The sequence below is a fragment of the Rhea americana genome, unplaced genomic scaffold (genome assembly GCF_003343005.1).
Source record: "Rhea americana isolate MKP2758 unplaced genomic scaffold, rheAme1 scaffold_237, whole genome shotgun sequence".
NCBI classification, from domain to species: Eukaryota; Metazoa; Chordata; class Aves; order Rheiformes; family Rheidae; genus Rhea; species Rhea americana.
The window spans coordinates 840,950-867,784 of NW_028186354.1; the positions used below are offsets into that span (position 1 = coordinate 840,950).

Here is a 26,835-nt window from a genome sequence, read left to right on the forward strand (position 1 = left end):
CTGCATGGTTGTATAGCTCCAGATCACGCCTTTTAGAGCAAAGCTCCTTTTCTGCATTTGCAGTCCAAGAGATGCATAATCCTGTGGGTTGAGGGGGCCTCTTTGTTACTAGGCAACTCAATGGCCTAGAGTACAAAGTTGGCTTTCGTTTTGTCTTTTCCCCTTGTTAATTGGCAGGTGTGACAGACTCTAGAAGAAGCAGAACCCAGGACACCCAACCAAAGATGTGGAGTCTGGCACATCTAAGACGAAAAGCTGCTTTTTACACAATCAAATGTATATCCTGTTTCTTCCAGCCTCTGGTAATGGCCAGAAACAATTTGGTCCCTATTGTTTCTTCAAAACCACAATGTAATGCCATATGCCTTTTTCCTGCAGCCCTAACTAATCCCTAAACTGTTTTGTTTTATTGGCAGCATCACAAATTCATATTTATTAATGAAATCTATCCAGAATTTCCATTTGGATTGATAACAGTGACACAACACAATTCCACGATGAATATTCAACTTTGAACAGGTCACATTTCTCCCTCTGTCTCACCTTTTCCACTAGCAATAACTTGGGTTCCCAGCTGCTCCTTCACACCTCCTCCAGCAGCTCAGTAACTGGTAAATAGAGACTGCTGCCGAGCCTCCTGATCAGGACAGCCTGTGACCACTCAGCCCCATGCTGGGTGCAGCCTTGTGCACTGAACCAGCACCACTTTGATACACAGTATTTTAAGGCAAAGTATTTTAAGAACTCCTGCCAACAACCAGAAAAAAAAACAACTAAAATACAGAGAGGCCAATTCCTGCAGGGACCCACTGCACAGAGGGAAAGAAAGGGAATGGCCTGTGTTYGCTCATGCAACACCACACCACGCACTCAGAAAAGCATAAAGAGGTGGTGAGTGAATTTAATGGGTGATTGTAGCCTGACATATCAAACTCAACAGCGCTCCTGCTTTTTATCATCTGTTGATTAAATATGGATGCACAAACCCTTTGCATTCAGCTGAAAAAAAGATTTTAGTCAATGCGTTTTGTCTGTATTTTCTCTTCTCTTTCTAACCCTACACCTTTATAGATCTGTGACACCCTTCTCTTACCTAAATGCAGCCCAAGTTGAACTCTGAATGAAGTACTTGCTTGCCCTTCTAGAAGCATCGTGGATTTCTCGCAAACTATAGTTCCAGCATTCTTGAGAATGGAATGTGAAGGGATTAAACTCATGCTGTCTGTTTAAAAGAGAATTTTCTCCCAAGAGGAGCATCAAAAAGTAGGATTAATCTGATTTTTCTCAGCTGAGAATGTCATGGACAACCTCAAAAGAATATGCACATTCCAATAGAAAATTTGGGCGTCAACTTCAAAGTGAAACAGTTCTATTCCCTTGTGCATTTCTCTCAGCTACAAACTCTGAAACCCTCACTGTCAGTTTGGGAACTAAGAGATGGTGAAAGGCAGCTTGGCATAACCACAGAACTCACTGGGTTTTATTCAGAAACACCCTCCTGTTACAATACTTTTTACTCGGTTCCTAAATTTTTGGTTTCTGAGAAAAATGCTAAATGGAGACATATTAGCATTCTTACGTTCACTGAGTGGACCTCAATATGGTATTCAAATGGCAATTCCTGGCTACACATCAGCTCAGAAAAACATCAAGCCACTTAAAAGCCATGTAAGCAAAAAGAAATTCAGCTCCTAATTTCTGCAAATGTTGCCTCGGGGGTCCTTTGTTTTCTTTCCGCTTCACCCTCCGTTTTCACTTTATTTTTTGTTTTCATAGCTTGTCTTTCTTTCAGATAATTTTGGTCTCTACATGCTCTGGAATCCAGCCCCAGTTACTGCTGTTCATCGCTTCTGCATACGTGCACTGAACACTGCCCCTTTCTTCACATCTGCTGTATCAGCAGGAGCCTGATAGCTGCACCAGCATTTAAGGTAGGAGAGTTGATCCTTTACAGCTGTTACTCCACACAAATATTCTGCCAATCAGAAAACAACACATCCTCTTTTCTAAGTTTTGTGTAAATCTTCTGAATCCAGCCCCATGTAGAAATGAGCACCATCCCCTTGTGCAATGAACCCCACATGCTCTCTTCTGTTCAGATGTATGATGCTCCTGTGCAAATGCATATTTACATTTCCTGCTCACAATTCCAGACAGTATTTCTTCACAAGCAGAAGTCTGATAATTATGACAGAATTCATGACTATCTTCCAACATACTTTGTGTTCTAAAATCTTCCCTTACGTTGCAAATTAACTTCAAGGCAAGCAGTATATTTAATCTGTTTCTCTGGGAAAACACACTTGCGTTTCCTTCATCAACTTTCATTTTGCAGAATTTGTACTCAGGCTTTTTGTTCTCAAGCAGRAATCATCTCTGCAAGTTGCAGAGGATATTAGAATATCAGAGATCAAGATAAGCAATCTTTTTCCCCGTTTTTCCTTGTTTGTCAACTAACAAAATCCAGTTAATGATTATCCAAGTTTGATATTAACTCAATACTAACCACTTTAAGCATAGTAGTCTGACTTGATACACTGATGAGCCACTAAAAGACAGTTCAAATCTATAYGTGTCCATCTTCCATACACTGACATTGGCAACTACAGGGTCCACTTATCCTACAACTTAAGTGAGTTAAGAAACTCATTTACAGCGGCTAGGTCATATAATCATGCTGTAATACAGGATTTGTTCTATTGGCTGCCGCCCATGCTCACAAATCCTGTGCATCCTCGGTCTGATGGAAGCCATGACCAAGTGTCTTGCAAGGAGGATTCAGGTTCCTGCACTGACCTCATATGGGACAACTGGCATTTCAAACTGCCCTTGCACTGTTAGACTGATTGAAGCCTTAAAACATTTTTTTTTTCATTCTAATTGGACTATGGGAAAAGCCTAATGGCAAAAGTCTTGGGTTATATCACATTTTGCAAAGCAGAATAAAGGAACTGAGCGCCAGGATGAAACTGAATTTTAAAGGGAATTGAGTACCCAGTTGTCTCTGCAATTCACTGAAAATCTTTTCCTCATGGCAAGTGAGAATCTATGCTAAAGGTTTCCGTTAGAGTAGGACAGATTTAGCAACTGCTGCATCTCAGATGACTGATTTAAAGACAGATTAGAAAGAGATGTAACTACTTGGAACATGCAACGTTTTGAATAGAACACGCAAGCTGTTGAGCTTCAAAGCACAGGCTCTTACAGATACAGTGGAGAGGAAGTAGGAACAATGAATTTCTGCATATCGGCTGGGGACAGGTTTCCTGATGATACAGATAACACAGGGTTTGCAGACATAAGCCGGATTTTTTATTTTAATTCTGTAAAGCGTTTTTATTCTATATGGACCTGGTTATTATACCTCCTGATGACTGTGCAAATTTCCACCAAGAATTTAGAACATCTATCTAGTTCAACTAGGCTGAAAGAGTACATAGCCTGGGTCTAAGTCGCCGTCATTTTTTTCTTTTATCACAAAATCAAGGTAAATCTGAAGAATAAAGTTGTTCTTGATCACCTAGGCCCTCTTGTAAAAAACTGCCTATGGAGAAAAATCAGAGACAAATACTCTGTACTTACAGGAGCCTCAGCATTACTTCTGAGCTTGCTGTTACATAATACATGCTATATTCTATTATCAGAAGAGATCTGCTCCATGGAAGCTCAATGCAATAGTCTTGTTGAATTTTTCCCCACCTATACTAAACGTCCGACATCTCTCACAGAATGGGAAGGTTGGAAGGGACCTCTGGAGGTCATCTAGTCCAACCCTCAGCATAGCCCATACAGGGATCGAACCCACAACCTTGGCATTAGCAGCACCACGCTCTAACCGGCTGAGGTAAACCTGCCCTCATGGCACAGCTTGTTTCATGAATGGAAGACAGACGTCCAAAAAAGGATGCTGGACCTTAGAAATCTGAAAGTGAACTGCAGACACTGAGAACTCATTGCCAGTTAAACAATCAAGTCTTCTGCCCTGAGAAATTAAATGAAAAAGTGCAACCTATGAACACTTGGCATGTCATTCAGAGCCACAAAACCCAATGAGCAGCTGAAAAACAAAGAGATTTTTAGCAATCATATATTTTAGCTTTTCATTTATGATTCTTGAGACTTTAGGATTCATGTTTTCATGATCTTCATGACAACACTGAGTGCACAAACCTGGTTTTCTTAGGAAAAAATGGAAGCTATCAACATATTGTAACTATGTAGCATTTTTAGCATCCTATCAGAAGAGATAGTAGAAAACAAGTTGAAATATTTCACTTCCATATCACAAAAAAACCCCAAAGAATAACAACAATAACAACAAAAGACTACTGAGACCTACCAGTAACTGAAACAAGGAACTTCTCACTGGTCCTGTTATATGGCATACTAAATTCCAAAGACAGGAGATGTACTAAGAGAAAATTCCACTATATTTCATAAGCCCAATATTAGGTGAAGTAATATGGTGGCTGGTATTTTAGAAATGTTTAGACTGATAAATCTACATCATCAATGTGGYTAGATGCTACAATCTACATGGCAATCCAGGTAGCTAGACATTATAAGACTTCAGGAGCCACCATTAGAATTTCATTTGTAACCGTTTTTTTAAAAAGTGTTCTGTAAAACTTGGAAAATATTCTCTGTTGTTTGTTCTATTGAAATCACAACAGATACCAGAATCCAGTGCCAGTATCCAGCATTGCCAGGTGCTCAGGTTTTCTGCCTTCAGGGAAAAGGAGGTTGGAAGAACAGATCTGTTCTTTCCAAGTATTGTATTGGTGACACAAAGTAATATTTACAAACAGGTTTTGGACAATATTTTATTTTGAGTTCCATTATATAATTCCATTACATTTTAAACCTTGATGACAAGTAACAGACTGGATTGAGAAAGATATCTAAATTACAATGTCAATTATTTTAACCAGGATGCTCCTTTTATATCCTCTGTCCTCAGTCAGCTCAGTGCTATTCCATCATCAGAAAGACGACAAGATATGGTCAGCATTTTATCACCTATGCATTTTAAATGATTAATAGCACCACACCTGAAAACCCTGGCTTTGAACTACATAGTTATCAAATTCATTGCTGTTTTACTGTCCAGCCATATTAGATGCACTATTTAGTTCTTCTCTCCACAAAGAACTGATATATTTTTTCTGAAGAAAATAATTAAAAAATTGCAAACAAGCCAGTAAGGAAGGTACTGCTTTTTAAATATTTCAGTACAAACAACATTTTCTGCAGATAGCATCCATCTTTTGTATTAATAATCTCAATGGCAGTTTTCTGCATTAAAGTTGTACTGCTTTTTCTGTGCAGATTAGCTTTTCCACTTAAACGCTGCGCACTGATTTAAGTGGCTAAATGGGAAAAGGCTAGTAACACAAGTAGTTTCCCTGGTGGGCACTGCACTCTTATCACAGTTTGCCATTTGCAGTATGCCTGGAAGAAAGCAGAATGTTTTAAACAGGAGAATGCATTGTTTACATGAAGCTCTGAACCAGCTGCTTTTGGATACCTGAAATGGGAGTTTGGGAAATATATTCATCAGCTGTAACATGATGAATATTCTGCACAGGTAGCTTTTCCTTGTGCTACAACTGGAACGTGAATGTCTATAAAACTTTAATACAATATTAAGTTTAATGTCTTGCACAATAGCAGCATGAAAACAGAGTCCTAAGTGCAATGTTACATAGTCAATTATTTAAGTTTTGTACATTGCATAACTACCAAAAGTCTCTCTCCTAACAAATAATTACTGAAAATGCATAAACCCCTGAGCAAAAAACTGTGATGCTTGCTTACCAGCAGTCATCATGTTAGAAAGATGTCATTAATAAGGAAAAAAAAAAAAGAATTTAAATCATCCCTCTTAACAGCTCATCTCGCTCATGAGGTGATCCAACAATGTGCCCTATGGATTTTGTCCACATTGTTTAGCCCTACGGGTCTTTCCTCCAAACCTACCAGTCACTTCTATTCCATATGCCCTACAGGCTTTGAGACCCTCAGGACCCTTCTGAGAGCGCCCAGTTTCAGTGCTTTCTGTGCTCCCTCTTGACCTTCCTGGCCACAGCTCACAGGAACAGCACTCTCTCCAGCTCTGTCTTGCTTCTGCCACTGACCTGTGAGACCATGGCCACTTTTCCCAAGAAAGTCAGAGAACACATCAGTTTATCGCTCTTATGTTAACAATTGCTCTAGAAGCCACCAGCACTGCTGAGGTTCTTCTGAACCAYTTCAAGCTTCACCACACAGCCAGTTTCCCAACATGCCGACCCAGAGAAGTTCCCAGCTGTACCATAGTGAGCTGACACAGTTGTGAAAAACGAGAGTTAAACCGCTTACGCTTTTGTCTTTCCAGGCATATGTCTCAGTCTTATGCTTCCTTTCTCCCCTACCTTTGTTGCTCTTCCTTTATTTCCAGTTCGAACTTCTGCTCTGCTTCAAATGGATTTCACGGTTATCCACCTCATTCTCAGGCACAGATCCCATGTTGAACTTAATTACTATAGTCTATTCCTTCTTCCCCTCCCTTTCACTAAGATGCTGCTGCCAGTACAATTAGCTTTTGTATCTTCCCCTCTCCTAGGGCTGTTCTCAAACAGGGAAGCTTCCACTTGCAAATCTCTGTATCTCTTCCTGCTCAAGGCACATCGCCCAGAACATTTTGTTTACAAGCTGCATTAAAAGGCCATCATGCCTCGTGAACCCCATCTCAGCTCTACACTTCACCAGACCTGGAACAGCAGCATGCATTGCTGCATTCCCCGTTAATCAGTGCCACATGGAAGTCGGAGGCACTCTCGCTTTGCACTTCTGTTGTTAGTTTTCAGCTTCCCAGAAAGAATTTTTCATTGTTGTTAGCATCCTTGTGATACAGAATGTGGTGGGAGTTGTCAAATTTGTCACTCTGTTGTTGTGACTTTCAGCTGTTTTCAGAGTCTTCAGTAACATTTCCTGTGTCAGTGAATCCCCTTCCTTATTTATGCTAAAATTCTGTTAAATTGTAACAGCAAAAAATACTTATATGCACCTTTTTGAAACATGTTAGCTGAGATAAAATCACTTTCCTCTGTCTGTACATTCAAGATTGAGGCTGAAGTCACAGAAGCAGATGGAGCAGGAAAAGAAGTCAGGTTTCAGATATGCAAGTCATGTCTTAAAGAAAAGGAATTTCTTCAATGCAGTGACTGCAAATATCTACATGTACAATCTGGCACTAATGTGAAGCTTCGCAAGCATTATACAAATCACACACTGTAATTTCACTTAGTATGGACATAGCATTACAGCTAGTGCAGGGCAGTAGTTAAATAATTTGATGGAACAATGAAAAATACACTCAGCGTCACTTTTCAAATTGGCTTTTCACTTCTTGCCTCTTGTAGTGGATTCTCACATGGATATTTCTGGTGGCAAGAAGTAGAAGATATCAAAGAAAGTAGAGATTGGCCACAAGAAATCCAATTACCTACATCCTTCCTGACTACTAGGATTTGGGAGATGCACAGTATGGATCCAGTTGCAGATAAATACTGCATTCCTCAGTTGTTTGTGTACATGTGCAGTACCCTATTCTCCAAACTTAATGATAAAAGAGTTTGCCTCTGAAATTACGAGTGTGAGAAAGTACAAATTAAAAGAGAGATTCTTGCGTAATTCCATAAACCACTAAAAAGTACTTTGGCTTTTTAGTGAAAACATGGCAACACAGAGGATATAAAATTGAATTGTCATAGCCTTACTTTTTGTGTGAGGAAATTAGACTAACACTAAGTTAGTGAGGTTTTCTCCCCCATTCATTTGAAGTTAATCTTCAGCTTCCTGGGTGGCATATGAGCAACAAGAGAGGTTTCTTTTCTGAAACATTGCTTGGAGGTCTACAGGTAGCAGAAACCCCATTAGTGACTTCCCAAAAGAGACAACACAGAGAGAAGACCGCTGGATTTTCAATGACCTCTGATGCATAGATGTTGCACTGTTTTGTTTTTACTGCTTTCATGTYGGGCTATTTCATTTCTACATCTGAAATTACAATAACCAAGAAAGGCATGGATTGCTGCAACCAGCCGTTTGGTACAGTGTTTTAGCCAGCCACAGACTACATGGCAGGTTATTTGATGCTATGCATATAGGGCTGCTACCAATAAAGAGGAGTGCAAAAGACCAACAGGCAAATGGACATTTATCAATCAGCTGTCATGTATCCTCTACGCTAAGGGATTCTACTAAGAACATAGATTTTCTTTAATATGCAGAAGGTTTTAATATGCAAGTGCAATCTTCTACAAATCTTATTGTGTGTGGTGATTAGGAATGGGTGGGGACAGAACTACAGAAATGGCTTCACATTTAACTGTTTCACCCATTCAGTGACCTGTGATTATTGGTACATTGCTACAGTACCTAGAGAGCCCTGTTACTCCTTCCAGTAACTGTTAAAATTCACGTAAAATGTAACTTCTGGTATGACTTGCCAGCAGGACATGAATATAACTAAATGATTGCTATGGGGGGTTGGGGCCACAAAATRTCAAGCATTAGTGGTCTTGCAAGATGCAGTGGAACCCTTCAGTGACATTTGCTATAATTAATTTCTTCTAACAGAAAACATGTATCAGTGACTAGAACTGACTTACATATACACATAAAGATACTTTACTGTACTCCAACCATATCAAAATAAGAACTTTTGAAGTACCTCAAGGAGTACACACAAAATGACCATCGCATTGCTTTAAATTTGGCCAGACTCTAAATTTGGTTTTAGAGAAAGCCCCTCCCAGCATATGTCCATCTCTCTCTCTAAAGAGAGAGGAATGAAAAAACAGACCTGGTCTAGACATATAACAACAATATAAAAAGATGCTTTAGAAAAGTGCAACGCATTTGCGAAGAATGAGAGCTTCAAACTACGCTGCTGGGAAAATAGGTAGCCTATGCTACAAAAAGTTTTCTTCGCTTTACAGCATTACATCATGAATTGCATTAAAGTGCAAAGAACTAACTTGAAATGGATCATTTTGAAAGGTCAGTTCCTCAGCACATATTTGCATGGTGTTTGGCCTAGCAGGAAGTTAAACTTCTGATGATTTTAAATAAGGGAGAGCCACTACACAGAGAGAAGCCCTTCTGAAGTAAACATTCACCCAGAGACTTAACGGGCAGAAAGGGGGTGGGGGAAGGCACTTGCTGTGACCTATGGTCACGTGAACTTCAAGCTGCAAAGCTGGGATGCCAAGATGCCAGAACCCAGGTGGCCTACATCAGCCTCGGACTCCAACAAGACCAACATTCAATGCATGCCATCGCTTCAGCTATCAACAACTACTCGTTACGCTCCCTGCTCTTCATTAGTATGGAGTATTACTCCTGCAGCAGGTACGAATCTGGATGCTGTTCTGTCAGTTTAAACATGCTTCTGTGTACACAGCACAAGGGGGGAAATTAACTCAGCACAAAACCACTGCTGAACTGCTCAGTTCTTGTGCTGCTGCTTTAGAAAGAAGTGAGCAAAAAAGAACTGAAGCACTCTGGTCAGCCGGTCACTGTCCGCTATCCTTAGATAGTGAAATTACTTTTGCTAGTCTTAACTCGACCCTATCCTTGTAATTCTGTGTGTCTCACCCAACGTCCTGGGTCCTGCTTCCCCACCAACAAGCAGGCGCTAATTCAAAGGTAACAGAACTGTTCTGCAAAACAGACATGCTCTATTTCTTCTAGCTATACAGTGTCAATTTTTTGTAAGTACATGCAAAAAAGACAGAAAACTTTTTGAACATCCAATTTTGAACAACTTCCAGGAAAAGYAGTCAGCCTGCCTCACTTCTCCAGTGAGGAACGAACATAAACTGTGCCCAGTGCTTCCTACGTGTGCACCGAATGAGGCCCAAAGTATTTCACTTCTCCACATGGGAATCAGTTATTTCAGCTCCAATCTGGCTTCAAATTTGATCACAAATTAAAATGATAGCTCTTTGTGGTATGTATACACAACCCAAAGGATGCAAAAATGCGAACTTAGCAAACACATATTATGCATACACATCATTTCATCGTAACATCAGTTGTTTAAACATTAAAGCCATCTTTTAGCAGTTTAGAAAATAAAGCAAGTTATCCAACTGAAGACTGAGGGCCAATTTACAGGAGCACGATGCAACTACTTAATACATAATCAGGTCTCAGCAAGAGAGAGTCTTCCTTCTTATCAAAAGTGGCAGGACATTTTAGTCAACAGTTCAGGACATTTCTTACGCAACTCATCCAAAATCTGACATCTCCATAAATGCTGTGCCTCTCAGCCCCATTTTGGGATATCAGTTCAGTATTTGTGCAGACAGAAGCAGTGCCACTTAATGAATTATCAGCACAGCTCTTCAGTCCTTCAGATGACTTAGCAATTTCTAATTCAAGTGCAGCTTTTCTGAAGAAAAGGCAACCAAACATCACAGTTACCCGCAGAGTGCAAACAGCGCTCAGTAAATCCCTGTGCCCTGCAACAGAGTGGATCAAAATTAAAACGAGCAGAAAGCTCATTTCAGCTTTGTTTCTTTATAGACAAGCAACAGAGGCACCTGTTGGTATCACGCTGCATTTTTCCCCACCTGGTTCAAGAAAACAGAATGATCCTGGAGTACATTTACTTCTAATTTGGGCAGGTCTATACTTCTGCTTTGAAAGCTAGAACATACATACCAAAGGTATTTTTCAGGCAAATCTTGCTTAGGTCTAATTTCTGACCATATACTCTACAGATTTCTAAAAGTACTTAAAAAGAGTAATCCATTATATTTTGAAGTATTGCTTTTTAAAGAAAATTTTGTGGGATAAAATGTAAACTTGGTTCATGGTGCATAAAAATATGCTGTCACTGTGAACTGGATAATATGCATTTTCATATGCCATTCATGAAGACACCCACTAGTTTTATTTGCAAGTTTGCTAATGCTTTTCCACGTGTCCCTTAAAAGTACATTTCTACAAGCAAAGGTTAACACCTGGCTTACTGGGCTCTTCCGGACTGCATACTAACTTTTATACATGCACAAGTATATGATTACAAGAAGGATTCACAGAGCTATTAGCATTTCTGAAACAGCTGATGATTGAAAAAATACCCCCAAAGTATCTATGAACAGTTCATTAAGAAATATCATAACTATACAAAGTAAATAGTTCAGAATTAACTAGAGGACAGTAAATAACTGTTTTTTCTATTAGGAAGGAAAGAAAAAATTTATTTAAGTTAGGACAGTGCATGACAAACATTAGATGAAATCATTAGACATTTCTGATTTCTCTCTGGAATGTTCCTGTAGATGCGTGGAAGAAGTTAAATTCTGGTGATGGGAAAGGTGACAAAAATCAATCAATGACAACCTGGACACACTAGCAAAGCATTAAMCAGCAAAGTCACACATTCAGCAGATGCTGGCTAATATTGGAGAGAGAGCATCTCTCCTTCAGGTAATCATTAACCCTCTCATAAAGCATGGAGCCTGAACTATGGAAAAAGTTAGAAACTTAGGATGAGGGCCTAAAGATGATAGGTAGATATTTGCAAATGATAGAACATAGACAAGAATTTAACTGCTATTGGCTCCTTTGAAAAACTTATTATTCATAAACCACATGCAATTTCAGCTGAAGCCTCTATATAGAAGTTGGTATAGCTTTCTGGGGCATTTATTATCTAACAGAGGAGTATGCAAATGTTAGTTTCAAGTTAGGGAAAACGATAGCATGGAAGTTTAAGATGATTCTCCAGCTATTTTGAAGGTTATAAAATCATTCAATAGCAAATTATATTCTTCTGATGGGTTTTTAAAGTTCCAAGCACTCCGACAAAGTTTATAAATTCAAATAAAATAGTTATTAATTGCTCTCAGACTACTGTCACTGTTGGATTAACATTCCCTACGGATGCTACTTCGATATGAAGGATATGGAGTATTTCCATTGTGACTTGTCCCTAAACCATGCAGCATATATGGTAGAAGGTATTTTTATAAGGACAGGAATTATACGATAATGTAAGAGAAATATTTGCCACTGAGATGACTAATTTGTCACTGCATCTCCATTCCAACTACACTGGGAATTGTGGGACCTCATATTGTGCTGTGCATGGAAGTTGTTAAAACTTGATTTTATTTTTCTCTTTTTGGAAAAGTGACCCTGATGCTCAGAAGACACTCTCAGTCTCAGTGGTACAGCCAGGACTCGCTGGCAGCGACCAGACCAAAAGAAGTTCGCTATCCTGATGAAAGCTAAGTCACTTCTGCCATTTCCCCAAACAATGTCGTCAGTCCGTACTGGATGCTGTGGCCAATCTATCAGATACAATCCCTCAGTGAAGAGATTAGTCCCCAGTTTGAAATAATCTCCTCCCTTGCTGCTTTCTCACAGAGAAAAAACACTCCATTTAACATCATTTTACAGAGCTAAATCAAAAGTTTGCTGTCTAGCGCAAAGTCAAGACCAGCAGTTAGTACAGGAGCCTCAGAGCAATCTACGAACACGACTGTGGTTCGGGGTGTCCCCCCGTTCCAGCACGGAGGTCGGGTGCGACAAGCCATGCAGTAGCCTTCTCTGAAGAACTGCTCCGCTGGCCTGATGGGACACGCAGGAGGAGAGGTGCTGAGGCACACGTCCACCCCTGCTGGGATGGGCTTTCCCTGTGCTCCAGAAGGGATGGGGCAGCACGCCTCTGCAAAGAGGTGTTCTGCTCCCTCTGCCCTTGTATCCGCACGGGCCACCCCTGCAGGCCGCTGACTAGCTGCTTCCGTCAGGTTAACTCTGGACCGCCTTCTATACACCCTACTCACACAGGCTGGGCTGTTCATTTCCAGGTCCGCTGACCATCACCAAATACACTTTATAAAACAGTGTTCCCTAGAAGATCAGATATTTAAGTCATAATTTAAAAACAAAACATGTTTTAAAACATTCCTAATGAAGCAGTGTCTGCTTAGGTTATTCAGAGAGGTTGGAAAGGACCAAAATAAACCAGTCAAAATGAAAAAATTTGGAAGCTGGTATCTGGATAAGACCCAACAGTGTTGCGCAGCCCTGGAAAAAGCAGCATGATCTAATCTGTACAGCTGTGCTTCCTTTACAAGAATCTTTCTTCCTTGCCACTTTCCTAGCAGGCAAAAAAAATAAGTAATTACACAAAAAGTCACTTTGAATTTTCAATTTTTAAAATAAATTCCTTGCCACTGTGTTCTATGAATAGTCTACTGTGAATGCATTTATTTAGAGCAAGGTGAGCATGAACACAGCTTAATCACATAAATTATATTTTGAAGCTGAAAGCTCGAATAATCCCAGAAGAATTATGCAATAACTCATTTTGTAATATCAAAGTCTCATGAAGAAAAGAAAAACCCAAGTTGCTTATGGCTAAGTAAATAAAGAGACTCAAATTTACTTGGGAGAAAAAACAGCTACAACTTAATTTTTGCAGTTCTGTAAGAAAGATCYTTTTTTGGCATGGGCAGGTATGTTCAATATCCGATTAATCTCATCATGTTCTTTATTTTGTAAATGCAACATCATCTGACACCCAACATTACTAATTACTCTGTGATTACACAGCACTGAAATGAAGAGAGTAACATTTTTTTTTTTTTTTTGTGACCAGAGAAATCTCAAAAAAAAATGGCATGAGAAGTGAGCTGGTGAGCTGAATGACCAAAGGATGCTCTGTTAAAAAGACAACAAACCATATTACTGTTTGCGAACCATGCCAGCCCCATAGCTTATCTGTCAGGAGTTGCTACTGCATCTCTAGAGATGGACAAAGAAGTGACCTGGCCATAAGAAGCAACTCACAACAGGCTGAAAACCCCACCTGGGAAGCAGGATACATACTTCAAYCATCAGGCTGTACTGAGATCTGCGCTGGCCGTGACTGGGCTGCTAGCTACATCTGAGCACACCAATTCAAAATCTGGTTATACCCATGGGACGCTGGAGTGACAATGCTTACAAAATAGTCCTTCTCACATAGATACTGGTACCAGTACATAGGTACTGGTCAGCCTGTGGGAAACACTGCGCTGCCAAGTTGTAGGACRAAATTTCAGCCTGGGCCAGCTACAGCAGGGGAGCTTGCTTTCCGCCTTCATTTCTCTCTACAGTCTCTGACTAGACRCATTTTTAATGCCGGGATTCACTCCCTGAAAATTAGCCTTTAGCCCTTTAATATAGACTCTTGGGATGGAAATGGCCTGTTCAATATTTGGATTCATCTGTTCTACAGATGATAGGCACAGAGTAAATAAACCTAATTTACACTAAATACAGAAAAGATAACTTGATGATTTCTTCTCTAGTGGAGAATTAACTATGAAGGTCTTGAAAGGTATCTTGCAACAGTAAAGCTGCAAGCCTCCATTCTTAGGGGCTGAACTGTTACAGAAATGACTTCTGTTCCAGCCAACAATAAGCTCTCAGATCAACAAATGAATTAAAAYGGTCCCTGAGGCCCATAGACCCAGTTGTTATAGCCAGGGAGCTGTTTTGACCAACACTATGTCTACAAAGAGCCAGTTCTTGCCTCTCCGACCATCTCCCTGGAACACGAATCTTTCTTTACACACATCCCTTCAAAAGGTGAAAGACAACAAAACTAGTGGAAATGGCAATAAGGCATTGCCTTAAGGAAAGGCTTGCAAAGGCGCCCATTGCTGAAGCGCATGAAACTCCCCAGCTCTTTGCACACACAGAGACTTAGCTGGCCAGGACTGGTAGCTCCTCTCTGAGATAGACACCACCTCTGGCAAATCATTCAAAATTCATAACTCACTTAAAAGTTTGCAAAACAGTAGAAATAACTGGAGAGTTATTGGGGAGATTTAACAACGTGGATAAACACTCCGTAAGCTTCTTAAATGTGCTAACAAATTATTGCACCAAATCCCAGCTTTTTGCCGATTCTCACCAGTGGGGCTGGTCCTTTTCTCTGCCAGTCAGTTACTGCAGTTGTTATATTGTCGATCTGAGAATCTCCAAACAAGTTTTTCCAACAACTAGACGTGTTCAGGAAAGGAGAAGGAGGAAACAAACCTCTTGTTTCCCAGCAGTCAAATCACTTGCTTGGCAGCTGGGAGTTCTTCAGTGGCCCTGACTTACCAAGGAACCTCAGAGAAACCACATTTTCCTCAGTTTCAGCTACTCTGTTAACAAAATGGAGACAACTTCCTTGTGCCTAACRTTGCTCATTATTTTGACATGAGATGCTCTGTTTAAAGAGACAACATCCTGGGGAAAAGAAAATGAAAAAAGCAGCAGGATCTGAGCGAAGAGTATAGGTTAATTCAAAACGATGGTGGAAATAAAAGGATACAGTTTGTGCGGTAAACAAATCTAGATGTCATGAATTACTATATTAGACTAAATGTCACTATGTACTCTTATCTTGTAGGCATAACTCTTGTAAGAATGCCTTAAATAATTCTGATGAACTGACACACCAAGACTGCAATTTTAAAAACTAATAGCGAAGTCTACCCTTCAGGATTGCTAATAAGATCTCTGCAGTTTTAATAACTTTCCTCCCTGAAAGCAGATTTTGCTTATCCAAGTAACGAACTCATAGGTTTCTTCTCTCAACACGGTAACACAACTTCCATGACAGCACTGAAATACGCACCAGACTAGAGCTGGGAGAGGAGATTTGTAACCACAGAAGCTGARCTGGCATCGCAGGCCACTGAAAGGTTAATTCTTCCAGGAACTGTTTCTCAGACGGAGTCAGATATAAGGTCCAACAGCTCCACTCCAATGTAGAGTGACAAAACAGAAGTTGCATATTTACACAGAACAAAATGAACCCCTTAGAAAGTTCCTTGGAAATCCATTAAGTTCTGACAGATCTAACAGATAACACCAAAGCTGACTTAGCACCTTGATTAAGTTTTAAATTTTCCTAACATCTGAGGTCTTGTATATCAGACAACTGTTGTTTGTAATGATCAAATACAAATATAGCAAACTTTGATCAAAACTGCTGTTGGAAGAAGGCTGTATTCCTGTCACAGCTTGGCAAACGAACCTACAAATGATGTGAACAGTGACACAGAGCCACAGCAAACAAACATGACAAGGAGATTCCTTACTCAGACACACCAATGTATTCACACAGACCAATGTAAATTAATTGCAGCTCCACTAAGTTCTCCATGCTGCATCACACAAATGAGTGGAGAGAAATGAAGCCTTGTTTGTGGGGTAAAACCATAACAGACCCATCCAGGCAGCTACTGTAGCAATATTTGAGGCTTCTAAAAGGAAAAAAAAAAATCCTAAAAAAAAGGAGAGCTCTTTTCCTGCTTAATGTTCTTGAAGTCTAAGTCCTTGTGAAAAATTAAACTCAGAGAGCTAACAAAGGAGAAGGTACTGTAATGTTTACAGGAGATTTCTAGGTACAACACTCCATAGCTATTTCTTTGAAACTGAACAACCTGCTAGGAAAAGGCACATTCTCAGGTATATATATATATATAATTTTCCTTGGAAGGCTTCAAGTAACCTGCCATGAGAAGGTTGCTTTGCTGATATGGAACTACTTAGCTATATGGCATCTCAGCACGCAGTTCAGGTAAGCTCAGGGCTTTCCTTCAGAACCATGTTGTCTCTACCTTGGCACAGTGTGGGGGACTCAGCTCAGTTACTGCCTAGCACAAATCTCTGCCCTTGTTTGTAATCCTCTGCTGCAACCGAAGAGCTGACTCAGTTCACAGTGCAAAGAAAATMTTAAACTCTGCTGAGGAATGCTAGATGGTAAGAAAATAAGCACAGCTGCTCAAACATGTTTTACGCCGTGGTAGGGTGAAAAACAATACATTCAGGAAGTATCAACAAATTTCCTACAGTACAATTTGAAAATCTATGTTTAGAAAAGACTGACCAATTAACACGCATTGATGAGGATGTAGGAAAACTGCTAAGGATTACCAACTGGTGTTAACCTAGTAGCAGATTAACTTCCTCAAACTCTCATTTCACCTCCCGCTGAACTCCATTTTCTTCCTACTTTTCCTGTGTGCTTCAGTCTCCCAAACCACATCACCTTGTTCCTTCATTCCTATTTTTCTTTTATCCATCATCCAGTTCTGTTTTACCCCCCAGGAGAAGGTCCACTCTATTTACAGAGACAATCTGCAGAATCAGCTGGTGCACTTTGCAGAATTCAGCTGTGAATATGAACAGTTACTGTGAAAACTGCTTTCTCACCAATGTCTCCATTTTTTTCCACTTGAGGCAGACAGGATTCATCCACATCAGACCAGGAATAGTCATGAGTAATTATTCATTACCTGACTCACTACTACTTCATTGGGATCTTCCTTGGACTACATATTTGCTTGAGCCAGAAGAAAATACTGCATGCCCTTGTGAAGCAGAAACAAGTGAAAATTTGAAGGAAGAAAAAGCTACAGCAATATGTCAAAGATGAATGAMAAAGGAAGATTTCAAAACAACTTCCAGGCAAGAGAGAAAGTAGCTTCCGAAGGAAACATACTCTCATCCAGCTACAATAAACGCTCACCTCGGCTGAAGGCAGAGAAGGCACAGTCTGCCCGACCTGCCCACCTGCCTTCCTAAACACTCATGTGTTCCTAAACACCCAGAGAATTTGCAAGTGAAGGACAAACCAAACAAAACCCAACACATTTAGGAATGCTTCTAATTTCAGATGATTTCTAATCCCTCGTGCTTTATCTGTAAGCAAACACAATTGTGTACTTAGCAACTCCACACAAGGTCTAGCCACCTTTTTGTGCGTGTTTAATTCTCCTGACCTCAGATGTCTGACTACTCAGATGTAGTAACCCATATATTGGAAAGCCATCGTCTCTGAATAGAGCCTACAAAAGGCTGCGYTTGGGCTAAACGGGATCTCCGGAATGGAGGATATAGGAATAGGAATAACACATTGCAAGTTTCAGCTCTGAGGAGGAATTACTGGACAAGGGTATATCTATCTCCAGGGAGCCAAGAGAAGCAGGTGGCAATGGTGCCTGGGCTCTTCCTATTCAGACTCCAGAGATTCAAAGCACCTGGGATCCCCCCCCCCACCAGCAAACCTGCCCCTAAAGGCGCCTCTGGATAAACACTCTGCATATACATACAAGTTGATCTGAGCAGCCAGCAAACACCAAACAAGGGGCTTTGCCCATCACCTGCTCTAACACAGGGACCTCGTAAAACCAATCATCTACAATATTCAGTACTTCCATTTTGCTTCTCATCCTCTTTGCCAGGGGACAAATTGAATGCAAAGGAAGCTCGGGAAGCAGCTGCATGATTTAATGACAAAAGTAAAGGATAAAAAGATAGCTTTAGCTGTACAGAATTGTAGAGGGGTGACCACCTCACATTTGTACTACTTCAACAGTGCCATTGCACAGTGAGCTCCTTTCTACTTACGCTACTTTGTACTACTATTCCCGGGCTAAAACAAGCATATTCAAACCCAGCTCCAGCAAGATGTGGAATAGCTTCACACATCCTTCATCACAAAATTAAAAACTGTGTTTTGTAGAAGGACCTTCAGAGTCACACAGCTGAGTTGTACTGCATCAGGTGTGATGCACTATAGTGCACCTACAGAAGAGCATCTCCTGCCAGCAATCCCTTCCTCAGCAGCACAACGGTCCTCCAACACAGCTCCATAAAACAGAGTGGCACAAGGAGAGAATCTGTTTATCAGGTAAACGCTGCCCTGACTGTGAAAGGTATAGTGCTACAATTCAAACATCAGCTTGTATCTCAAAATACTAAAGTTGAGTCAGCCTCATCAAACTCCATTTAGTAAGCAAATGATAGTTTCTTGCCTTGGTTTCAGCTTATGAATGATGTTAAGATGTAGTGCCACGCAGAGCTCATTACAGTAAGCCTGAAGTAATGAGCTGTTGGATGAATTTGGCAAATTGTGCAATAGAAAGCAGTTAACTTTCCTTTAACAAGGTGCAGATGGAAAGAAAAGAGTGGATTTAACAATCATCTAAGACACCCTGTTCCAGCCTCTCCCTCTCTCCACATCTGGTACAAACAGCATCGCTCCCATCCCTTTGTCCAGAGCTCCCACTGCTTCACTACCCCCCCACCAACTCCTAATCCATTTTACATTAACCACAGGCCCCAAGGTGGTCACTCAAACACCAGGCTTGTAGGTGAACTGCGTGAAGTATTCTGTTTCCTTATCTTCTGGTAAGAAGCAGCTGCAACACTGGCATGTTYGACAACACGCCAGTTTATTTTCTTCTAGTAATTCCTTCAAGCTGCCTCATAAGACCTATGAATAGAGTTTGTTTGCAAAACTAACTAAATTTCTCTGGGACACTACCAAACAAAACAGGGCCTCCCAGACAACGTGCTCATCTTCTCAAAGAGATGGCAATGGAAACACTCAAGTCTCTCTATTAGGAGTTAAGCACGACACAGAAAAACCACAGCTGTCTACCATGCCTGTTGTGCTAGAGACTAGTGACTGTCAGACTTCCTTCAGAGACCACTTTCAGAAGGATGTGCTGTGAGGCTAGCGCCCTCAGCAGATGGTCATTCTTAGCTCTCTCATGCAGGTGGGATCTCCATAGGCTTTGGAAAGGAGGTTGTTGTAAAACAACATCTCTGCAGAGACCTGTATTTACAGCCAGGCTAGCTGAGCTCACCTACCTCTACTAATATGTTCCTTTGGTTAATAGTGCTGTTATTAACTAAGAGAACCTTTACTGCTGTCTGTGTCACTTCAGAGACCAGAGATATCTGTTATCTTCCCCAAGGGAAGAGACTCCCTGGTGTCACTTGCACGGAGCTGTAGCCATGGGCCACTAACTTCATTTTCTCTGTTGCGTAGGCAGACTCCTCCTACCACTTCCCACCGCCATCAGAATATGGTTTACCAAAACCCCACAATACCACTAGGAGCCTTGAATATACCTTCAAGTCAGCTCACCGTAACCTTTGCCCTTGTCAAGCCTAGTTATGTGGTTCTCACGGAGAACATGACTATTTCACAGCTGGGAACAGCGAACTAACCTGAAGTACATGAACTGAATACAGCTCAAAACGTGCTAACACTGAACGATGCTTGCGGAAGAACTGAGGTCATAAGCAAGCTTACTAAAATCTATAGGTTGTGTAACTTTTTGCTCTGACATCCACAGAATTCACCTGTGGTTTCTTGCAAAACTCTAATTTCTTCCCAGTTTGCCTCCGTCTGCCTCCCCTCCCTGCAAGAGGTGAGGGAGGCACAGGAATAAGGAGACAACAGACAAGGCTATCAGCAGCCAACCGCATCTGCTCAACCCCTTGCAAACAGTACCTCTGACCTTGGAAGCAGTCAAAGCAAAATTACACCTTATCTCATTCCCAGCATGGGTATCTGATTAGCAAGACAGAAGTACCTTCACTACTCTCAGGAAAATCTTGCCTGTGCACAACAAACTCGCTCAAGAATAAATCATAACTGTTACAACAGGAAAGGAGGTAACAAGCTCCTCAGACTCAGCCACGACACACACTCAGCTGCCAGGATGCCAAGCTCTCACTAGAGATTACATCACTTTCCATGCTAGGCTCAGAATACAATGTCCTCATATTTAAATTATTTTTTAAGGTATTTTTAACCTCAAGAACATTATCATTCCTTGGACAAGACCAAAGGCTGGAATGCCTGAAGATAATCCTCAGGACAGAAAAACAGAGGCTTCACTCTCCACACCTTCATTCACGCGAATAAGAACAGAGGTTTTCTAGTGTGTGCATGGAGAAGCAGGCATCTCACTGGAAGGTGAAGAGGGATTTCATTGCTGGGCTAGCAATATGCAACTTCATTAGAGAGAAAATGAACATGGATTAAACAGCTAATCCTACCCACTACTCAAGATTAGAAAAGCAATGATAAAGTTCATGCCATTTGCCCCATAAGCTATTCAGAGCAAACCTAGTTTCTTTGTGGTAACATGGAGAGGTAAAGCAGTTCCAATTCAGAGTGAACTTAATTTATTTTGGAGATAAAAAGAGGGTCTGGAAAATAAAATGCAGCTGTAATYCAAACATTGCTGTTGGGCATTCTGCCTTTTCTTTTATTATTATTATTATTTTTTTTTAAGAGAAACAAAATACTATCTGTGTTGGTTAAATCAGTGCTTGCAATATCAGCTGTATTACAAAACTTCCTCTGAACCCAAAAATCTTAGTGTGAAGAGGAACAAGTCTAGGGAAATCATGGGATTTGCAGCAGCCAACCATTCTAAAAATACAAATTTACTTGAGGACAACTAGTGACCACACTGGAATTGCCCCTGGGCTGCATTCAGGAAGGCAAGGAAAAACGCATTCTGGCTCGCGTCCTGAAAGACAGCCTCACATTTTCTAACCTGGGCAAGAACGGAAACATTTTTTTATAAACAAGTAAATAMATTAGACAAACATGTTTTCTGTACCTCTGTGGAGCTGCTCTACATTCAATCCCTAAACTAATAATTTAAGGTAAAGGAATTGCTGATACTGATCACTGACTCCATAAAGCACACCAGCAATCAGAAAGCCACTTTTGGCAGGGATACAGGAGAAATTGTTAAGTCTCTGAGCCAAGTTTTGGGAGGCAGTAATTTATTTGTTCATTAGTGAAGGCTAGAACCTGGAAGCTATGCTACGCTGGAAAATTTGTAAGAGACTTTTATCAAAACACAGAAAATTAGACTATTAAAATTTCAGATGATAAAACATTTGGAAACAGTAACTAATGAATAGCAAACATATCACATCCTGTATACCAGATGATGACACTTGGGTACGGTTACCAAAGAGATATGCTCTCCTTTCTACACTGCGCACGCAGAACACATCGCTGCCTGCATCTGGGATACCATTTCCCCCAGTGGCATCCCCAGAAGTTCAGCATACTCAAAGAACAAGGAAGCTGCCACATGGATCTGCAGTACAGGCGAATGATGAGACCTTTATGTACTCTGGTTCACAGCCCTGACGGGCTTTTCTATCATGAAATCYGTAAAAGGTCAAAGATAAAATCAGAAATACTTAATTAAAAGGTCTCCATGACTCTCTTAGTATTTGCAATGACTTATGAAATAAGGAGCTACTTCAGTTCCTGATCAAAGGAAGGTAAAACCAGAGCTCCATCAGCGGTTTGTGAGGCTACAGGCATAGAGACAAGCAGAGTTTAGCCCTATTGGGTTAACACAGACTTTCCACTGGCTAATCACAGGAACAGATATTTACTGACATACTGGGCTTAGAGGTCCATACGATTTTTTATTAACATGAAAAAGCTGCCTCTGAATAGATTTTGTTTCACATGCAGCCATGGAACTATTCTTATCTTAAATCCTCTGCTGAAAATACAGTTAACACTCAGTACACATATAATCTCTACTTGAAATTAAAAGAAAGAAATTAACCATGTTGTTCACAAAAAACAGAAAAAAAAAATACAAACAACAGAAACCCCCAAACAAACAACAGAAATCCAGATAATGAGCTTCTCCCCTCCACTGGAGAAATGAACGTATAAGGATCTTTGCAAATCCCTCAAGAAAGTCTCAACAGTTCTCAATGTCTCCCTGAGCCCAGTAAATGTTTGTTGTTTAAAATGGAAGGATTTCAAGCTCAGTTACTCACTGGGAACCTCATTCCCATTTTGAGCTTCAGGATCCAGTTTCAACAGGAAGGCTGATGCGACTGAATCAACAGCCGTCGCGCTACTGTGCTGTTTATACTTCCTATCTCTTGCCCGGATGGGGAGAAGCAGCCAACCAGCCATTCAAAGAACAGAAGGGGAATGCAAGTTATCAGGAGTAGGATTAACTTCATATATGAGAACAGAAGCCTCATGTATCAGCTACAAAGAAATAAGCATTTGACTCTCTGCACAGGGAGTAAAAGGTAACATTTAGACCCTATTGCTTTCTGAAGGACACACAACTGCAGCAGGCTGTACCTTCACAGCTGCAATGGACGGAGATTTGTCTCTTTGCTTCTACCAAACCAAAAAAAAGATAATCTTTGCTACCCACTCCTTAAAAAAAACGAACAACAACAGAAAAAAAAATAATAAAGCACAACTGAAGAGTTGTGGGACTAAAACACGCAACAGGAACGTGCAGGAAGCAGGCACCTGAGCTTTTTCATTCACTTCTCATGCATGAGATGTGAGAGCACCATCCACAAGCCTCAGACACAACGGAAGGGCAGCCCAAGGAGGCTTCGTGGTACTAACACACGCAGTCCGTAAAAAACAAAATGCTGGGCACAGAGCTTTCCAGGAGACCTAGGCACTGGTAGAGAATCGCTGAGCTGTGTGAAATGTCACGTGCTGGGAGTACTTTGTTATCAGAAAATGTTTAAAATAAAAGCGAGATGCACAAAGCCCAAGAGAGAACTGCAGTTTCAGCAGACATGCACCCAAACTTACCCATGCGTACCCATATCCCCCAGGAATGAGAGACTGCAGCGATGCTGCACTGCAACAGGGGGAGAGAGAGAAGAAAGGAAATCCCCAAGGACTATATACATACAGGATACCCATAACCTGTGGGGCACAGACCTTATTACTAYGGAGGAAAGATGAGAAGATCAGTGGCTGTAGTTATCCTGCAATCCACTGCCCGCATTGCACTCGGCCTCCAGAAGTTACCCACATAACTCTGTCTTGACCCAAGACTTGCACATTACTTGCCCAGGCTGCTCACAGTGACTGCTGGGTTTCATCTGCTCCTCAGCAAACAAATTGCCTCCATGTAAAAACCCTCCCCACCACTTTCAAGGAAGCATCAGCTGACAGAAGCAAGATGCCTGATTAACAGCTTTCAGGGACAGCCATTAGCAGCAGTGAGAATCTTTATTATTTGTTTTGCGAACTCCTGACAAGAGATAATTTGTGAAAATCAGTCTGAAGTAAATGAATCTGTAATTTCACTCCAAAGGTTTTTATTAGCTTCCATCAAACTTGACTTTAGCGCCACATTTCGCCTCAGACATCACTGTTTCCTTGATTATAGTACGTAAATAGGAACATACGCTTCTAGATCAACACTTTCTCTGTATTGCATATGATGACAGATGTCTTACAATGCTACACTAAAAACCGCCAGCCAATTCTAATCCTAATTCTAAGTGCAAAGCAGGAATTTTTCCATAGAGAGTAATAGGGTTAAACTGGCCCAAACCAATCAGAAGCAGACATTTGCAAGTTAATTTCATAACTAATACAGTTTTAAAACTAACCTAGCAAGATTCTGTAGCACTTTCATCTGCTTCTTTCTCAAACTTTTGTTGACACCAACAGCAACYGTGTCTTGTGAAAGAATGCCCCACTAAATACACTGAAGTCAAAAACATTAGTCCAAAAATATTTCCAATTTATTAAAAAAAAGTTCCAGTCTTCCTCACACGGTCTTCAGAAAAGATTACTACCTAATTATGCCTTCAAACAAACTTTATCAGAGAAATTTTAAAGAACAGCGATAGCCCACTGAACACTGTGCCGCTGTTAAGACGGCACAGGACAACTTCTGCCATACCCTTTCGCCACAGCAGCTGGCAGAGCCTCCTTTCTCATCTCCGCAAAGCCGACACGTTCCTGAATGGCTCTGTGAAAATGAAGCCAGCTGTCCCAAGTGATACCACGCATAGTTCTTGCGGTTATGAGGCATGGATACACTGCGTCAGGACTTGCTCCAGAAAACTTTTAACTCCTATGAACCCCTGTGTGTAATTGTGCGTACTTCACTGCAAGAGTCTTGGAAAGCTTGGGCTGGAAACCAGACACCTGGCACATCTTCCAGCTTTACTTGCCATGCAAGCTCAAACTTCTGGTCCTTCAGCTCTCTCCTACCACCCTGAAAAGTCCAGAAGTGCTAACACAACCTGCCTTGCTAACAGCAAGACTCTGCAACTTCTGTATTATCAATCTGGCGTATTCATATCTTTGGTACTATGTGTTTTTAAATGCCACATGTCAAGGTGTCTGTGTTGGGGGGGGGGGGTTCTCTCACATGCTAAATATTAGTCAAAACGTTTCTGAAATTAACCAGGTGCATATCTAACCTGAAACTACTCAGAAACAATCAGACTCTCACRAGAGCCTTGGATTTTTGAGGCAGGCATCATGCAGTCTCACTACTGACTACTCGTGCCCAGTGACTGAAGCTCTGCGGTAACCTGCCTCTCTGCGGGACTGGCTGGGCTCTGCAGACTGCAGCAGGTGAAAGACAGTGGAGCTGAAACGATCACACAGCAATGACTAAACCCTCTGAASTTGCACAATTTGTGCCGAAGAGACTATACCCATTTGATTTATAGCCATCCTCATCACACACTAGAGACCATGTCTTATCTGTTCATCCCAGGGTTTGGACTGTCAGCATAGTATGCAACTGAAGAAACAGCGGGCTGTTGAAGAGTAACTGTGTCTGTACAAGCATTCGTTAATTTGTTCGTCTCTTGAAGAGGACCTTTCAGGATGTTCAGCTGTCCAGCGTTCGACATCTGTGTTACATTTCTCTCTTGACTAATCCAAACTAATAAAACCACCTTCATCAACCACAGTTAAGGCAGTATTTTCGTAACAAGGACCAGATCTCACGCAGTTTTGCCATACCACTTATTCTTTCCTATGATGGAAGATTTTAAGAAATGATACTGGGTTATAAATATTAAGCCTTATTTTCAGAGTAAGAAAGCATCAGATCATGATAAAACTTACCTTGTGGCTTGGGAGTTGCTTTGAATCTACTTCTCACTATATTGTATGGGGCAGGTATGCCCACCATCTGCTAAAATAACCTGCTAAAGGGTCTTTAGGTAGAAAACCTTTTCAATAATAGGAATTACTTTTCCATTAACATTCACTGTATACTCTCTTTCCCCTACAGGAAATCTGAAAATCATCCTGGAATCTGAAAATCATTCATTGCTGCAACCTCTCTTCTGCTGACAGGTAAGGGCAAGCRCAAATAAAACTAATTTAAGTTTCAGTTTAAGTTACAAGTAATTTTCTGCTTTCCCTTCTAATGCATTAAAGAACTCAGGAGTTAACAGAGAGGCTTCACAGAACTCCTGAAGGTTTTGTAAAAATAGGATATGATAATCCAGCAGTCCCTATAGAAATCTGAAATATTTTCAACAACATTATGACTAAACATTAATATAGTAATCCAGAGTTTGGGATKCAGGTATAACAATATTGCTAACAATATTTCATTATAAAAATTCCTAGAGGGCAGCAGGGTTCCAGCTATGAAGACAGCACTAACATCCTCATTCAGAGCTCATTCTTTTAGATACAGATCCAGTTCATCAGTCCATGTAAAGCACATGTTAGAACATACCAACGGGGCATTTAGAAGTTGGGGGCACAACTGTCTTTCAGGCTTTATATTAATTAATAGATGTTTTACTCTTTCTGTTAATCAACAGAATTGCCATACTAAACCCTGCTAGAAAGAGTATGGTTCAAGGCTTTAAATTGTGCTGCTATGCAAAATCTCTCCTGCTTCTCTACATATTAATGCRACAAGTACGTTATTATTGCACAATGATTGCGATACCTATCAAGGACGATTTTTCTAAATGTACATACTGRATCTATAATCCACGAGGTAGAACTTGGTGACACACAACCTTGAGGATGCAGTGGTATAATTACAGAAGAAAAATAAGATGGAACTACAAGTTTAATTTATTTTGGAATATTTGAAAAAAATACAGATAATACTGTTGGTAAACTGTGAAATCAAAGGAGTAGAAATTGGGGGACTGAAAACGAGATTGATGATGTAC

General features: G+C 40.7%; 1 protein-coding gene across 6 annotated transcripts in view; it reads right to left on the reverse strand.

Annotated features, from left to right (window-relative positions):
* The window catches only part of ARHGAP24 (Rho GTPase activating protein 24), a 239,361-nt gene that overhangs the window by 49,930 nt on the left and 162,596 nt on the right, over positions 1–26,835 (reverse strand). The window contains exon 1 of one of the 6 annotated variants that reach the window (XM_085306289.1): positions 22,675–22,728. The exons of 4 other annotated variants lie outside the window; for them this stretch is intronic. The gene's annotated coding sequence lies outside the window, so the exon portion shown is untranslated. Of the gene's footprint in view, positions 1–6,413; positions 6,586–22,674; positions 22,729–26,835 lie in introns of those variants that run through there. One more of the 6 variants, XM_085306288.1, reaches the window with a different exon arrangement.